General features: G+C 41.9%; 1 long non-coding RNA gene across 1 annotated transcript; it reads right to left on the bottom strand.

Annotated features, from left to right (window-relative positions):
* Positions 1 to 11,524: 11,524 nt before the first annotated feature.
* Positions 11,525 to 14,856, bottom strand: LOC137476794 (uncharacterized). The gene is made up of 3 exons (XR_011000606.1): positions 13,022 to 14,856; positions 11,783 to 11,887; positions 11,525 to 11,629 (listed from the first exon to the last, which is right to left on the bottom strand). It is a non-coding gene; the product is annotated as an uncharacterized lncRNA (long non-coding RNA).
* Positions 14,857 to 17,134: the final 2,278 nt, after the last annotated feature.

Consider the following 17,134-nt stretch of genomic DNA (forward strand, 5'->3'; position numbering starts at 1 on the left):
CATATCAGAGGGGATAAGATGATTTCATCTGATATCCAGCATAAATCAGAGCTTTTCATGTTTTTCTAATGGTTTCTGGTTGTGCTTGGGGGGGTTGGCTTTTTTTTTTTTTTTTTTTTTTTTTTTTTTTTTTTTTTTTTTTTGTTGAATAAACTGGGACAAAACTTTCTGAAGGTTAGTAGGATTTAGCCAGGTGTTAAATCCAGAATTCAAATACATCTACCAAGTCTAGACAGAAGTAGAGAAACCAGAGATACATGGAAATTAGGAAAAACTTTATGAATTATGATTTATCAAAAATGTTTTAAATTTCATTCCACCCAACACAACAGCTTCAGTTTAGCTGAGGTTCCAAGAAAACCTGTTCACTTTAAGTGAACTTATTGGTCTCAAGGCCTGGGAGAAGCAAATATTATTTTAGCAAAAGGGAAAACTGGAGAGGAAAAAAGTAGGAAAAAGCCAGTGGGTTTGAATTAGTCATACTTATATTTGCAATGCAAAGTAGGAGAAAGTCTTCAGTCAACAGAGAACTGAGTTTGTGGTGCCTCCTCACTGCAGGAATGGAGTCGGGAAACTTCACTTATCCTAAGATAGAACTTTCCAGGCTTTCAAAAGTGATGACATGGAGTGCAGCAGCAGATAGAGGCACCTGTAGATCAGAAGTCCTCGCCCAGTCTTATTTCCACAGCTCAGCCTTACCCCTGATGAATACATTGCCCAGCTATCAGCAAACAGATAATTTTATAAAAAACTGATAATTTTATACATTCCTGCTCACTGTCAATAAAATTCATCACAACCAGAAGCATAGAAAAAACCCTGAAAATATGAATAAATCAGAAGCGAAGTTAAAGTTGCTGGTTAATAAGCAGGAATATGTTTGCAGCAGGTCCTCAGTTCCCAGCAGCTCTGTTCACATCTACGGAGTCAGCTCACGAAACAGGAATTGGAGTGTTGCTCTCATGAGTCACTCTGCTTGGAAACCTTTATATATTAAGAAAAAAAAAAATTCCCCAATCAAAAAAAAAAAAACCCCACATGTTAAAAGTATCTTAGCCAAGCATGTTATTTCTCTTAAATATATAACAAAACACAACTGTCCTCAAGGTAAATATCCTCTGTTTTATTACTTTAGATCACTTTTCAGTGCTGTAATCATGTCATTAGGATTGCAGTTACTGGCTCCAGAAGAAATAACCACCTAACTATAAAATTCTGGTTTCCCAGTCTATTTTGAGGGGACAACCAGAGGTCAGTGGGTCTGAGCCCCTACCACCAAAACCAATGGCAGTAAGTTCAAGTCTCCTGCTCCATGGTTTGTCCCAAGGAGAATATTTTTTTTTTCTCAGCTGCAGTTTCTAACAGATGTTTAGGCAGCTCATGTCATCCTTCTGAACTGAATTAGAGCACTGTGGCAGGAAAAAAGAATGGACAGACTGTGTCACCCACAGATGCACCAGCAACACTGCTGCTGGTACCACCGGGGGCTTCTGTGTTTTTTGGTGTTTTCTTTTGCAGCCTAAAAAAAAAACTGAAATGGGGAAAAAGCGAAGTTTATTCCTTTGCCTTATAGGTGGAATTTGAACAATAAATCATTGAAATCAGTCTTCTGCAGGTCTGTGTGAGGTCACCACAGTAATTCCAAGGATCTTAGCTTTTCCTCTGAGACTTTTTACCTTACTGTGCAATATCCTTGAGGATAAGAGCTCAAAACCTTTGTTTTCAGCCTATTATAGCTACAACAGGCTTACATTGTGGGAATTGCTTATTTCATATTTCATAACATATCATAATGCGTTATGCTTTATTTTCACTACCTCTGGAGCCAGGAAAGTTGCATCTGTCATTAACTTCTGCAAAAATAGGATAGTGGAGACCAAAGGATAGCAAAAAATGATTTCACACTGAGAGGCCTCTCCCTGCAGCAACACCATTCATCAATAATGGTAATAGCAGGTGGCAGCAAGACACAAACGACCTTAAACTACCTTTATGCATCTCTACACTGTTTTCTTGTCCCATTCTGCAGTCAAGACCTGGATCTGCCTTGTGGGAAGGTGCCCTCCCAGGAGGTCCAGATGTGGTCAAAATCTGCATGAACAGGAGTTAAATAACATGTCCACAGACCAAATCAGCTCAGCATAACCCCAAGAGATGCTGAAAGCCACTTCTAATCCCAGGCACCTCAACTCCTCCTGGGCCTGACCTACCATGGATGTGCAGATGAGGACTCCAATGGCCCTTAAATAATGAATTAATTTATTCTTTTTTAAGAGCAAGATTGGGGGTATTCTTCAATCCCCTTTCAAGGTGATTTTTTAGCACTCCAGTGTATAGTTGCTGTGTTTCCTGAGGTCAAATCGGTGGCAGCTTTAATTGCACTTACAAGGAATGCTGCTAAAATGGGCACAGAGTCCTAAACTCAATGTTTTCTTCATTATTTTGCAACTTTGGGAGCCTGCCAACATCGTTGCGAGATTTGGCATGCACTTACCTGGAAAGAATGAGGCTTAATATTTCATTTCAGCTTTGCAAGGATTTCTCCTCCCGCCAAAAAAAAAGAGCAAGCAGAGGGATCAGAAACACAGTCAAAGGGCAAGGCTGGTCCCTCTGATGTTGGCATAGATCAGCATGGCTCTGCAAGGTTCTGGGGAGCTCTCCTGGAAATCAAGAGCAGCTCCACCACAAGCGGCTGCACCTTTAGCAGCTGCTTCTCCACTCTGCAAATTCGTGGGCGCAGGGAATATTTTTACCTCCTCATTCCCAAGGCTGGATTGGTAGGCCACAGAATCATTAAGGTTGGAAAAGACCTCTAAGATCATCAAGTCCAAAAATTAGGAGGTGAGAGGTTTGTCACGCTTGGAGGTGTGACCTGCAAAGGCCAAGCTGAGAACCTCAGCTGCAGCTCTACAGCCTGTGTTTAACTCCTGCTTTAGACCTTTTATACAGAAAATAATCCTCTGACAGCTGTCACTTGGTGCTTGGAACCCACAGAATGCTTTTTGTTGATTATTTTAATGAAAAATGTTTTGACAGCCTCAAAAAGGGGGTGGAAATAAAGGCTACCACCACCCATATCCCACAAGAGCTGCTGTCCACCAGTACCTCAGCAAGTTAAGGCCAGGTTGGACAGGGCTTGGCGAAACCTGTTTTAGTGGAAGGTGTCCCAGCCATAGCAGACAGGTTGGGACAAGATGAGCTTTAGGCTCCCTTTAGTAGGGGAGGGGTAAAAGGTTTCCCTTTTACTGGTTAAATGGTTTAAAACAAGGGCTCTATAGGGCTGGGGCCCCTCTGGAAAGTCATGGCATTGGAGCTGGGTTGTTTGTGGGCTGGGATGGTACTTACACCATACAGGTGCTGCTTGGAACCAGGGTAGCTCCTGAGGACAGCACCAAGAAAGGGAGACCCACTGCAGTGCCAAGGACTGGATGCTTCCTCTGTCAGGATATTTCAGCTGTTGAACAAAAGTATTTTCCTGATTAGATTCCCAAAGCTGTGCTTCCCCCATCCACAATGTCCGACTTTCTCCACTCAGGCTGCAAAGACTAACTCCTGACTCAAGCTGAAATAATCTACCAGGCCTACAATTTAAGTATAGCTTATGTCAAAACCTTTCTGTGGATCTGGTCTTCCCTCTGCAGTCACCCCACTGAAAGGATTCAGCTATTTGGGAAATTAAACACTCTTCAGTGGCAATAAGGACGCCAGACACCGTTTCCAAAGGAGCGATGCCTCAGTATATTTTGGTTTAATATTCCTATGTCAATGACACTGGTAGGAAATGGGAAAAGGTAAAAGCTCTGTGAGGCATGTAAATCAGGAATGAGAGTGTGACAGCAGAGGCTGGCATGGCTGTCACCAGGGCCGGCAGAAAACATTCCCTAAGGACCTGAATCCCTACCAGCACTCCCGACCCGAGGAGTTAAATTTTGCTGTTCGCCCCAGCGGCATAAATCCGTAGCATTTTGACTGAATCCCATAAAAGTAAATCAGTGTAAGTGAGGCCAGACTGCAGCCCCACAATCCTGCAGGACCAACGCTGGGAACAAGGGCCGGTGATCGCAGCGAGCGGCAGCTCCCGCCACGCTGGTGGCAGAGCACGGAGTCAGCCAGGGAGCAGCTGGGAGGCAGCCAGATGGGCAATGAAAGGGGCACAGCCAGCACCTCAAAAAAATAGGTTTTTAATTGTAGGAAATTTTTGCAAGACATAAAGTTGAATTATTTTCCTTTTTTGCTCCAGCAGCAGAAATGTAAATGCTGCCATTTGCACAGAGAGGTTTTTTTTTTTTTTTTTTTTAAGTTGTTGTTGAGAGGCTGCGCTTAAAAAGGGGCTGGTATTAATCATCTCTACGTCAGGCAAGTTTAAAGCTCCTTGGCGGAGCTGATGGACAGGGGTCTGTTCTGCTGGCTGGTGTTTTTTTCAGAGCGGGTATCAAATGGGTCCACGCGGCATGAACAGAACATAGCTCCAGATGGGAGAGCAGTTCCCATCTCTTGCAGAGTAAATCTGCTGTTTGAGACTATATTCTATGACTGAAATTTTATACATATGACTTTGTTGGAGCTGGGATCTCTTCCTTTGAAAATGTGCTACAATAATAATTGCATTTACCAGTTGCCAGTCCTTCTCGCAAAACATGGGGGTTTTTTTGTTCGGATTGTGAAATTAATTGTCTCTAGCTAATATAATTAAAAACAAACACTTCGGATTTCAGCAGAGGGAAAGGGGAAGGCAGAAAGAGAGGGGAAAGAAAAAAAAAAAAAGCAAACTGCAGCCCTGATTTTCTATTGACAACAAGAAAGCTCTGCCATCCCTGAACTGTTTAATTATTGAAATGAACTGTAACAGTACACTGGATTGTTGCCGAGGTCACCGAGTAGTACTGGATGTCAAGAGGAAAGCAGCAGCTCCAAGAGCCCTGCAACGCCCCAGGCTCCGGGTGAAATCCCACACACTTTTTCTCAAGCATTCAGGCTCTGATAGGTAGCCTGATAGCACGGCTGCTTTGCTGGTATTACAGAGGTCCAACGGTGCTTGCTTGTTTTAAGACGAGCCAAACTATGCTCTGGTGGCCACCGTGACGCTGTGATTCCCATGCCCTATCGCATTCCTCTTTCTCAGATCCCAGGCATTTTTTTTTTCCCCTACGTGCAGTCCAGGATGTAGACAAATGAATTCCAAGTGACCTATGTGGGGGTGGACTCTTTGGAAACAAACAACAAAAATAAGATATCTCCTGTCCTCACTTTTTCATTTGCTCATTCCCTGGATACAGTTTATTCGTGGCAATGAAATACACATTGTGTCTCTGGAGCTAGATCCAGCAGCAACATCTTTACCACCCCCTAACCTTGGCTTTTTTTTCTTCCTTTTTTTTTTTTTCTTTTCTTTTCCTGATTTCCTATTTAAGCCTTTACAAAAGACATCTTGTTTAACATTATCAGCTCCTTTGGAAGTCAGGCTGCCCTCTAAAGCCTATCATATCAAGGCTTGCTATTGATTTAAACAAAGTTTTTTTACTGGAAAATGTTTAGGAAACTGGAAGTTTTGTAAAAAATTCTGTATCTGCACTGACAGGAGGATCTCTTGGACAAATAATGACCCTGTTTGCAGAGAAAAGGAAAAACTTTTCAATCTTTCATAGTGAAGAAAATCCTGTAGATACAAAAACTGCTAAAAAGAAATAAAAACTGCAGTTGAGGAACAGACAATAAACATTTCAGATTGCTTTATGGTGCACTATTACAGGCAACTATCTTGCTTAAGTAGGCATAACATTTTTCACAGTATATATTTAAAGTTTTTTTTTTATGGGGTAGATTAACAGCAGGGATACATAGCTCTTAAAGGGAGGGCAGAAATAATTTCTGCCACTCCAGTGGCCTGGTAGGTCACAAAAAATATTTTTAAAATGGCAAGAAAAATGCACTGCATGGTCAAGCAGGAGCAGCCTCCAGCCCACCCTGATGCTCATGTTGTGGGCTGCACACAGAGCCCATGAACAGCGAAAGCCAGGAGTGACCCCTGGGATCAGTTCTGCCCCTGGAGGCTCTGGAGAGGCTGCACTGGTTTCCCAGAGTGTTGCTGGCACGCCTGTGGAAGATGCAACTCTGCAAACTGTCCAGAGCAGCACAGGGAAGAGGTTCCTGCTGTGAGACATTGTCCCTCTCCCAGCACCAGCACTCTTGGAGCATCCACGAGCCCACTGGCAGCAGCCCCTGGCTCCTGCCGTCAGTCAGCCTGTCCTCCTCACCACAATCCAGATAGCAGACTCTCTGGGCCACCACAGCCCCTTGTGGTCCTCAGCTGTGCTCCAGAGTGGCTCTCGAGGACCCGGAGCTGTGCAGTGACACCCCCTTGCAGGCTGCCAACCCTGCTAGACTGAGCAATGGAACAAAGAATAATGGGGAAAGAGCAGCTTTGTGTTGGATTCCCCTTTGCTTCATTAAAATTAGTGATGGCCTTCAGTTCTGGGTGCTCCAGAGCTCTCCTGGCTGTGCACAAAGCAGAGCTCAGAGTGGCAGCATCCAGCCTGGCAGAGAGTTCTCAGCACTTCTCCCCTGCCCCTTACCCCGTGGGTGATGGGGAGGGTTTGCCAGTTCACAGAACCCCAGAAAGGCATGGAAAGGACCTTAAAGTCCATCTCATTCCCTCCCTTTCCATGGGCAGGGACACCTTCCACCATCTCAAGCCCTGTCCAGCCTAGCCTTAGGCACTTCCAGGGGTCCAGGAGCAGTCACAGCTTCTCTGGGCACCCTGTGCCAGGGCCTGCCCACCCTCCCAGCCAGGAATTCCTTTCTAACATACAATCTAACCCTGCCCTCTGCCAGTTTAAAACCATTCCCATTTTTCCTATCACTCCATGCCCATGTGAAAAGTGGCTCTCCAAATATTTAGCTAATTTTTTAACCGTCCAAAGGAAATGAGAGAAAACTGATTGTTATTATTCCCCATGGAGTAACAACTTGCTCTGTTCCCCAGTTTACTTTTACCTCCTTGGAAACACACACTATTTACTCCAGATGCTCCCACCAGTGGCTGGGTCCTTATGGGACCTCCTTCACCTTCCCTGGAATATGCAGAGTTTCCACAGAGGCAGAGGAGCTGATCTTTTCTGTAAATTATGTGCACTGAACTAAGCAATTTAACAGTTCATTCCCCCAGGTAGCCAGTGACCACTGTATGTCTATCTACTTAATTTGACAATTAATCTTTGGAATGCTGGTAGTCATTTTAAATTAACCTTTTTATCCTAAAAAAAAAACAGTAAGCAACTTCCTTCTGGTTAATTTGTATTTTTATTTTTTCGTTTTTCTACATATTTCCAGTGGTCACCTTGTCTACTAAATTTGTTCATCCTTTTCCATGCATCACTTTGGGAATCAGAGGTGGAGGGAGGAGGGAGACTTGCTAAGAAATTGGAAAACATTTTACATTTTTTAAGTAGGTAAGATTAAGTGTTTGTGCCATAGTTTACAATTATAATAAAATAAATCTAGAAACTATTTCATGTATGAGAGCATGTGCATTAGAAAACATATTTTTGTAACAGATAACCATCTTCTGAACACTAGAATGTTGGTAATTTGTCAGTTTTTCTTTTAATTAAAACTGTGTATATAGTTCATGCTCTGTTTGATTCAGTGTCAACATTTTGGATGGGGGCTAAAACTGATTTCCTCTTAAATCTTTGCATTTCTCAGGACAACTGATGAAGTGTGCCTCAACATTAAGCTCATGAGCCCATGAGTTTTTGCCTGTTTCAAGATCAGTAAATCAAGAGATATTAGAGCAACAGCCCTGATAAGACTCAAGACTTCTAACACTTCTGTAAATGCTCTCTTTACCAAAACTGCATCCATTTTTCCTCTCAGACAACCTGTTTTAATTCATTGCATCATAACCAAGCTGGTCCACTGTAAAATGAATTAAACTTATGCTAGTTAGGAATTAAATTCTAAATATATTTCTCAATGCAACCCATGAAATATTTAAAGTGTTTATTTTTTTTTTTTTTTAACAACAGAAAAATTTGCCCGGTGTTTCTCTAAATAATTTTTTAAAATATTTTATTTTTTTTTAAATTTTCAGTCTTCCTTTCTGAAAATATGAAAACTTGCATGGTCTGGGTTGGAATGAACCTTAAAAATCATCCAGTTCCACACCCTGCCGTGGGTAGGGACACCCTCCAATGAACCAAGTTGAGCCAAGCTCCATCCAGCCTGGCCTTGGACACTCCCAGGGATCCAGGGGCAGCCACAGCTTCCCTGGGCAACCTGTGCCAGGGCCTCACCACCCTCATTGGGAAGTATTTTTTCTGTACATCCAACCTAAATTTCTCCTCTTTCAGTCTGAACCCAGCACTCCTTGTCCTGTCAGTACATTCCTGATGAAAAGTCCCAGATCTGGGTGAGTTTGGAGCCCATCCCTCCTGGCTGTCACACACAGAGTGGAAATAACCACCACATTTCTTAAAAACACACACATCTCACCACATTTAGCTCCAAGCTCCACTTCCTTCTACCTTGCCTATCTTAATAAATACTCATGGCACTCAATAAAATTAAAATATCAGTGAACAGAACAGATCCATATGAATTTTCCCCCAGGGATTAGGAATGGAGAGGAAGAACATCTGGTACAGGAGAGTCGTGTTGCTAACTTTCTCACTGATAGGTGAGTACAGTGATAATCTCATTTATCTGCAATGTACCTGAATGCTTCTTGGATCAAAACCTGGGGAAGGAAAAGAAAAAGACTGAAAAGCGAGAAAGCCCACTCAAAAAAGATGGCAACTTCCAGATGTAATCACTATGGCAGTGAGGTGCTGGATTCCCTGGGAATTACCTCAAGACAAAGACGGCGAGAATTACTTTGGAGAGGATATGAGGAAAAGCACACCATGAGAAAGAAGAGCAGATGCATCTTTCAAGCTCAGTATTCCTCATGCCTCTAACTTCACATGCCCTTTTACTAATTTTTCTACGCTGATAATCTATAGAACCTAATTACACAAAGTCTAAGAAAGCTCCTTCTACGAAAGGCATAATGCTGCTATCTGAGTCACGAGCACAGTTAATGTAATCTAACACATATTGCGGGAACCTACTGCACACAGATATTACCAATTAGCACATGATTTTAACAATCAACATTCATGCAATTAATAGAACACTTCATATTCCTTCTAATTTTGAGCTCTGCATGAGCATATGTTATCATGACGGAATGTGGGATCATTTATTTATACTGGAAGCAAGGCACCACACAGAAATCAGAGATGCTGAAAGTTAGCCTGAAAGTGAAATAGGCTCAGCTTTGCATTGAGGAAATAATGTCATTAGTCTGACTTCTAAAAGTTGAACCTTTGCCTTACCTTCTTGTTGAACCTTGCTGTTGGTGAACTTCTGGAGAGGAAACTGTATCCTTATTACAGCTGGGGAATACAACAATGTGTTCATCAACAAGAACTTCTCTCTAAAATTGAAAACTATAACATAATCATCACTCAAAAAAAAGTAAATTAATATGTCTTGCTTAGACATAGATATATATATAGATAGACAGATAGATAGATATTCAAAGATAACACTAGACACCTTGTTTTCCACAACTATGTATTATTTTTCTTTACTGTGAACAGGAAAGAATCACTATACTTATAGGACAGGCGAGGCATACAGAGATTAAACTCGGATCCCCACAGCGTTTATCCACTCACTCACTTTGAATTCCATAGGATTTAGGCTTTTGATACCTTTAGGATCCAGTCCTGTCTATTTTTCTGGCAGCAGAAGAAGCAGAGAACCAAACACCTGTTCCCCAGAGAGGTTGCCAGCCTACCTTACCTGTCTCTCTCTCCCTCCTTGGTGTTGACATCAGTAAGAAGCAATGACACTACTTTAATTACTGAAGTCTTAGATGTGTTACTGGCTCATTAAGAAGATTAAATGCTCAGTAACAAAGGTGGTTTTTGCATGAAGGCTGCAAGGACTGACACAGCGCTGCTGCAGTGGCTGGAGCTGCAACATTGCCTGTCTGGCTCTGAGAAGGAGAATGTCAAAATACAGAGATTTTGCTCCAGAACTTCTTCACATCCCCAGCTGCCTGGTTACAGAGATGTCCCTCCCATGGTTCCTGCCACTGAAGACATTCCAGCAGGCCTCCCCAGCCAAGCACACCCTTCAGGAACTCCTCCTGGCAGCTTGGGCACACACCTGTGCCATACCAGCATCCCACCATACCAACCTTCAGGTCAGGAAGATGTCTCCTCTGATCCCTGTCACCAGGGAGTCCCTTTCCACCTGCAGGGGAAGGTGGTGGCTGTCCCCTCGTTGCCTTTCCAGTGGGTGAGGAACAGCATTAGATCCCCTTGGACTTCTGCTTTGGGTAGTGCTCTAAGCCCAGCGTGGGGCAGCTGTTGGTGCAGGGAAATCTCTCCAGCAGCCGGCACTAAAGCAGCTTAGACTGCAGATGTAGACTCCAAATAATTGTCTTTCCCTCTTCTGGGACAAGCTCCTGGGGGAATTTGCTTTACCAAACATCTGATGTGTATTTATCAACAGGAGAAAAGCAGCCATTCTCTGGGTATAACTGTATTTCTAATAAATGTCAGGGGAGTATTTATGTCTCCCATTACTGCCTCCCTCCATGGAGGGAACCTTCACAGAAACATCACTTTTTGGGCGGCTGCTGTTTCAAACAAGAACAGATTACAGCAATCTACAAGTTGCTAAAGAAAAGAGAGATTTCACCTGTGACTACACCTCTCATATTTATCTCAAGGGCTCTCCGACCCAGTGTTGGTAAAAAAAGGTGGTGAACCCTCTCTAAGTCAGTGTCTGGCTGTTCAATATGCACACTTGGAAACAGGGATGCAGTTCAGTCACTCCAGATTTCCATGATGATCAGGGCAGATGTACAGCTACAGGCAAATGAGAGGGGGAAAAAAGGAAGGTCTCAAATTCAGTTTGTCCAAGGTAACTTCAGTGAAGGTAATAGAGCAACATCAGTGTCACTGACAGGGAGGTAAACTAAGCCTAATGGTTTTTACATTGAGTAAATGCATTAACAGTGTCCTTCCTGCCAAAAAGAAATCAAAAGATACTTTTCTCCACCAATATCTTCAGTAAACTTCCATTTTTCTCAACCATTATTTTTATTGAAGGCTTTACTGCACAAAGAATCCAGGGGGAACAGGAAATCACATAATGGGGCAGGTTGGGGAATTCTCTAAAAATACGTAACCATGGCACCCTTGTCATTACCAATCAAGTGTTCTTGATAAAAAGTAAAGTAATTAGCCTTTGAGAGGAGCATAAAGCTAATTAAAAATGACAACTTAGTCATCTCAACAAACAACAGCATAGAGCCAGTCCAGAGTTCTAACTATAGCACAACCTGATAACCTAACCTGCCACAACCATTTGCCTTCAACCCCTTAAAAGAAACCACAATTTGTGAGAGTGAAACTTTGATAACCTTTTCCTTCGTTGTAAAATTTAGATTCATCTCATCTACCATCAATATTTCTGTTTGTTCTCTGAGTTTCTTCGTCGTTTTCTAAAACTGTTTTGCCCAACTATCAGAATTTTTTCCAAGTGAAATGATGGAAATTCGTGTAGTCTCCTGAAAGGAGATGACAAAATGTGAAGCACGAACATATGCATTGTCAAAAAAATTCACAAGCTGCAAATGAGTTGAGGCTCATAACAAAGTTGCTTGCTCAGAATTTATAAATAATAACCAGAAACAAAAAGAAACCACTGGTCTCTCACTTACAGAGCAACTGGGGTTCTGTCTTCTCAGAGGTGGTAATGACAAGGTTTTAGTTCAGTTCTTTGGAGCAAGAATGAATATTTCTTCATTTCTTGTCCTACAAAAATCCTTGAGGAGGACACATTACCAGAAAATTATTACAATTGCCACCATTTTTTCTTCTCAGGTGTATTTACTCACCTTGCAGGTACTGAAGAAAACGAGTTGCTGTATTTTCATGGAATCATAGAATGACTGGGCTGGAGGGAAACATGAAGATCATCCAGTTCACCCTCTGCCTTGGGCAGGGACAACTTCCTCTATCCCAGGGTGCTCCAAGCCCTGTCCAACCTGGCCTTGGAGGCTTACAGGGAATCAGGAGCAGCCACAGCTTCTCAGGGCCTCTGCACCCTCAAGGATTTTTTCCCAATATCCCATCCATCCCTACCCTCTGGCAGTGGAAGCCATTCCCTGAGTCCTGTCCCTCCATCCCTTGTCCCAAGTCCCTCTCCAGCTCTTCTGGAGCCCCTTCAGGCACTGTTTTTAAATCTTTCCCTTTTCAAATCACCAGATTCAACTAAATATTTCCTAACATAAACACACACATATATATATGTATAATTAAATACATTAACTGCAGCCAGCAACCTGTGGCACTACATTCCTTAGAGCTGAGAGCTCATTCTCATTAAGAATTAGAGCTCTGGAATCACAAAATCATTGAGGTTAGAAGCAACCTCTGAGTTCATCAAGTCCAACATTACCCTAACCATGCTGAAGTGCCCCAACCTAAAGTGTGTGCATACAACAGTCTCCACAAAATTTTGGCACAGCTCCTGAGCCCATACTCACAAAATTAGATTTAAAAAGGAAAAACCAGTACTGTGATGGGCCAAGCCCAAATACTGGCTCCTCAACAGGTTCTGCTGAGTGATGCTGACACTTCGTCACGCTGACAGGTTTTCCTCAAGCACGCAGGAAATACAGATTTGATCCTCAAAACAAGGATTGACTGGAATAGGAAAAGAGGTAGAAGAGATTATGGATAGGTTTTGAGTATCCCATACTAATCTTTCACTACAGTTTCAGTTCCTGCTTGCTGGGAAGGTCAGAACAGTGACTTAAAGAAGGCCTGAGGCTGCCAAGATGCAGCACATCGGAAGCACCCCATGAAGCAGTGATTGCAATGCAATACAAGCAGTGAAAACTTAAGCTCCTTTGACTTACAGTATATATGAATATATGAGAGGGTAAAATACTTACAGATGTGTATCTAGACCAAATAAAAAGGCCTTGTAGAGACAGGGAAATAAGTATCTTGTGCTACGCTGCTTGCAGTCCTAGGAAAGCTTGAAGCAGAAATAAAATGTTTGCTTTTACTCTGAATAAACGTTGGATGAAAAGAAATTCTGAGCAGCCATGACGTAGATAAAGACTTTGATCCTGCTTGGTAAGACACAGCTCAGGAAGGCCAGCTCTGGCTTAGGAAGGAGAGTCTCCCTAAGCCTCCACCACAGCCGGTGGAGAGAGGGATCATCCATCCCCGGCTGGAGTAAGGAGGCACTGCTCCGTTCCAATCCATGGAAGCAGACCAACACATACAGGCTGAACATCTTAGGCTGGGATCCCAAATCTACAGATCTGCACCTCTTTGTAATTATTCACACGCCAAGTGTAACAACGTTGGACAGCCTTCCTGAGCCCTGTTTTACAAGCCTTTCATTGAAAATATTTTCAGGGTGAAATTTTTTCTTCCAGCTGAATTCTGTATCATGAATTCAGTGTAATTTTGGGCTATTCCAGCTTGCTTTTTCAATCCTTTAAAGTGTTTTCTCAAAGATGTTTGTAAAGGCTCGTGTCTAAAAAAGTTTTAAAGGCCCTAAAGGAAATGCAGTTTCTTTTCATATGCCTACAGGACAAGCAGGTGTTCTGGTCTCAGACTCTTAGATGTTATAGGACATAAGGGAAGATAAGAGAAGTGCTGCTTTTCTCTTCCTTTTCTGCTTTCCCTGAGCAAAAATTAAAGTTTTACAGGGATGAGGTAGTAATCTACCACACCTGCAAGGAGCAGACATCTACTTGATCTTTTGACATGCCATTTCCTTGTGTAGGGATGGTGGAGATGAAAATGAGGTATTTTTCTTGTTAGGAAAGCAGAAAAGAGTGAAATCTCCACTCACTCTTGTACCTCTCCTTAGACCTACAGGCTCTAAACTTAATTCCAAGTTTAACCTGGAGAAAGAAATGTAAAAAACACTCTGTAAAGAACAGGACTGTGCTGGCAGCAGAGGGGATTCAGTGATCTAATCGTTTTTTTTCCCAGCTCTGATTTCTTTGATACTATTTATAAAAATTGAAGAAAACTGATGGACCACTCCAAACAAATTGTTACCATAAACCAGCAGCAAACAGCAGAATTGGCCCTTTAAGAGTTGTGTGGAGAGAGGGAGAGGACTAATAACGTACCTTTCCTGGTCCTGGGCTATGTTTATCTCCTATATTTATTTAAAAGCAAATCAAAATACTTTTAAACAAGTCGGCTGGTTCCAAATTTAGGAACAATTGAACAAAGAGGAATCTGCTAATTCCAGATGGAGTGCATATAGTCCCTTGGCACTTATTACTTACCAAATGTTTCAGAAAGCAAACACATGACCTAAAAGATTTCGTGAGTGTGGGGTCCTCAAAAAGCTTTTAACAAGTCATGTATTTCCAGCCATATTTACTTTACCCACACACAAAACCCCTACTTCGTTTTCCTTTCCATTTTTTTTTTTCATTTTCTTTTTTTTTTTTTAGGCAGACAATGCTGCCTTTAAAGACTATTTATGGATGATTCAGTTATCCCATAAGGGCAGGAGCTCTAAAGGTGTCTCCTTTGAAAGGCTTCAGCTGTGGAGCATCTGCTGCCTGCCAGGGCCACCTTCCCCGCCGGGTGCAGGTGTTTTGCTAAAGTGGGATCCTCCTGCCCAGCCCTGCAGGAAATGGGCACCCACAGATGGTTTCTTATCTCAAAGAGACGCAAAATATTTCCCTGTTGTGGGTTTTTCTCCTTTTAAACCCTTCTCCTTCGCACACCAAAGTTGTCCTCCAACATCCTGCAAGGCAGTGCCGAGCCACCGCCGTGATGCACCTCCAGGCAAATTAATTGAGATTTTATCTTTTTTTTTTTGTATGCATTTCGTATTCATTGCTGAGGTGTTTTAAATTAATTTCATAGGAAAATTAGCCTAATGAATGCAACTTGGCATTTTTTTAGGGAGTATTAAATTCTGTTATTACAATTGTTTCCTCCCCAAATTAAATACTTCAGGGGAAGAATAAAGTAGAAATTCATGATTTTTGAGGCAGTTTGATGGAAGTCAGTGATTTTTCACCAGCTTTCCCACCCCAGGAGAGCAGAGGTGGCAGTGACATTGCCATCAGTGTCTGTCCCAAGCCTCTGGAGCCAGCAGCATGTACAGGTCCTTGTAGGCAAAAATCCCACCTGGGTGACTGCTTTGGGAGACCTTCACTAAACCCCTTCAGTCTGAGAGGGTAAAAAAGTTTCACTTCTGTTCTAGGTGACAATTTTCATGACGCAGAACTACAAAAACTTCAAGATTTTTGCTGTTCATACATTTCTGTTGAAGGGATGAGCCTGGTCCTGCAAGAGAGGTAAAATCAAAAGCAACAGAGAAAAATATTTAATAAACATTTAATTCTCTATTGAGGTGATTTTTTTTTCCTATTCTTGCTTTCAACATTCTAACATGTCTTTTCTTAGAAATCAAGCCCCTTCCATGATTCTCAAAGGGGAAAAAAATCTAAAGGCAGTGAGTTGTGACTAAGAGACTGAAAAGAGAAATAACTTTTCATGATAGTATGAACAGGTAGATGCAATTTAGTCTTGCATTTTTGATAAGTTATACATCTTCTCTTTAAGCTTTTTCATCTTTTTTTTTCCCCTCTAGCTCTTATTTTAATAACTTCCCTTCCAGTAATGCTGCAACCCTTTCCTTTGGGCTTCTATGGCTGTCATTTTTTCACAGCCACAGAGTCAGCCCAGAAAGAAACTGAGGGCAAACATTGTTATTCCAATTTGAGTAACTAAGAGGTGAAATTTATCTGCTGACAAAGACTCTTTGTTCAGTAACTCTTCTCTGACTGTTTGCAGTGTGATAGTCCCTGAAGTTTTCCTACTGCAAATCCTTAAGCTGCACCAGCAAACTCAGGCAAACACGTTATTTTACATTTTTAACTGAAATGCTTTTTGTTTTTATTTTAATGAATCCCCTAACTCCAAGTTTAATTAAACTCATGTTTTTTAATTAATTACCAACAAATGCAAATAGGGCAAACTACACAAACATGTATTCACCATTCCCTGATAGATACGTGGGTGGGGTTTTTTTTAATCCTGAAGTGTCAGGATTTAAAAATCTCAAAGTCTTGAGGGTTACAACCAAAAAATTCTTTTCATCTGGGGCTTTATGAGAATATTTTAGTAGTGTATGACAGGAAGCTTGTCTGCTTAAGGGAGGAGAAAGCAAACTGCAGGTTATTTAGCTTTTAGCCACGTTATTCTTGCTAAACAACAGTGATGCTCAACAGATTTAGGCCTGTGCATATATTATTATAAGGGAAAAAAATGTAGAATACAATAATTTCATGGAATCACAGTTATGTTCAACTTCCCTAAATGCTGACAAATGTTGATTCATGAAATGATCTCTCTGGTTATTTAAGTGCAGCTAAACCAGAAATCCTAAATGAAACACATAAGAGTTCAAGCATCAAACTCAAATGCTCAAAGCCCAGAAACCCCAAATTTAAGACATGCAATACAATCATGCTTAAAAATTAGAAACTCTCTCCTGTGAGCACAATACACAGTTGAATTACTTTTTTTAACTACATAAGTATTATTCTCAAGAGGAAAAATTTCAAGATCTCATGAAATATTACCCTGAAGAGTTGCTTAGAAATTTCTTAGCTTCTCTGATCACTTTTTCAGTCTAAACCTTGCAAAAGCCGACTGTCCCTAATATGTGGGATTATTTAAATCATTAAAGCAAGCAGGAATATTTGTTTCTGCTTCTTTCCTGGGCCTGAGATGGATGAATTTGGCTGTGTCCACATGTCTAGTTCAGCTCGATCTCACAGTCCCAGGATGACCTGAATCCACACACAGAGACCTTGAGTTTGCTTAAATCCTGAGCTCAGTTCTTGAGCTCTGGCCCTCCTGGATCCCAGCCCAGAGTCCTGGCCCTCTACACCCTGGACACGAAGTAAAGCCAGCACTGGAGTGCTCAGCAAGTTCCCTGAGCATTTTCCCATCAGTCAGCAGGTAAGAGCTGTTTTTCCTACTTGGCAAAGGGTTTCCTTATTTGCAGC

The sequence above is a fragment of the Anomalospiza imberbis genome, chromosome 7, assembly GCF_031753505.1.
Source record: "Anomalospiza imberbis isolate Cuckoo-Finch-1a 21T00152 chromosome 7, ASM3175350v1, whole genome shotgun sequence".
Classification (NCBI taxonomy): Eukaryota; Metazoa; Chordata; class Aves; order Passeriformes; family Viduidae; genus Anomalospiza; species Anomalospiza imberbis.